The sequence below is a fragment of the Lissotriton vulgaris genome, chromosome 5 (genome assembly GCF_964263255.1).
Source record: "Lissotriton vulgaris chromosome 5, aLisVul1.2, whole genome shotgun sequence".
Lineage (NCBI taxonomy): Eukaryota > Metazoa > Chordata > Amphibia > Caudata > Salamandridae > Lissotriton > Lissotriton vulgaris.
This window is the reverse complement of record NC_141693.1, coordinates 105,609,712-105,610,775: the sequence shown is the minus strand read 5'-3', so window position 1 is coordinate 105,610,775 and position 1,064 is coordinate 105,609,712. Positions and strand designations below refer to the sequence as shown.

The 1,064-nt window shown below is 45.5% G+C and overlaps 1 pseudogene; it reads right to left on the bottom strand.

Annotated features, from left to right (window-relative positions):
- Positions 1 to 443: 443 nt before the first annotated feature.
- LOC147710303 (small Cajal body-specific RNA 2) lies at positions 444 to 833 on the bottom strand (annotated as a pseudogene).
- Positions 834 to 1,064: the final 231 nt, after the last annotated feature.

Here is a 1,064-nt window from a genome sequence, read left to right as displayed (position 1 = left end):
AAACCTGTGAAAGCCTGTTATAGTGTGCATGTACACTCGTAACTTATGTCCCTCTCACTAAATCCACTGATAATTTGAAACTATTGTAGTGACTTCTTGAACATATTACCTGTAAAACATTTGCATTCACCGGGGACAATTTTATTTACATAACAGAAATACAACATTTTCATTTGAAGGTATCCATTCAGTCGCTTCCGTTCCACCGCTGGTTTTATTAGCATTACACATTCAGTAGCCACTCACTGCTGGTGGATAATCACTTACAAGTGTTGTCATGAAAAGTATGCCGAGATTACTTTCTCAACCGACAATGCCTACAAGGACAACCTTCACACTGCCACATTAAAGATCCTGTAACATCAAGTCCTCTCGAATGCTGACGTCACCATCAAACTCCCCAAAAGAAACCTCTAGGAAGCAGGTCCGCTTTTCTTCGGAGCTCAGATCAGGATCGCTGGATACTCATGGGCGGGTTCGGTGCTCTGGCCCGAAGCCTCGCACCCCCAGCCTAGTATATCTGATCGAATCATCATGTCTGAGCCCCGGAGGACGGGATCCGCTGTCTGATTTGAAAGCCTCTGCGCACAGGGCCAACAATGGGGCTAGCGACCGAGGAAGTCTTCTCATCCCAGCCCGAGGCCAGCAGCGGAGAACCCCGGCCGGTCAAATAATATCAATGTGTAATGAGTGCTGAGCGGGAGCTCAAACACACGGTTCTCCCACACACAGAATCACCTCTCATGCACAGCCATACAGCCACACACACTCACAAACCCATTCAACCATCTCACCGCTCAGTAGACGCCTGCGCCAATTTCTCGCGGTTTTATACACATAAAATATGCCCGTGCATTCTGGGAATCATTTGCCGGGTGATCATTACCGAAACATAGAAGATGGACAACAAAACTAGGGCCCAATTGCACGAGATAAGGCAAAATATATAGCACCTAACACCCGTTATTTGTCAAAGAAATTAAATAATCTATAGTGAAAAAATCTTTATTTTTGTCTTAAGAGTGATTATTAAGGAAACAAGTTGGCCTGGAGCGGAGAACAGC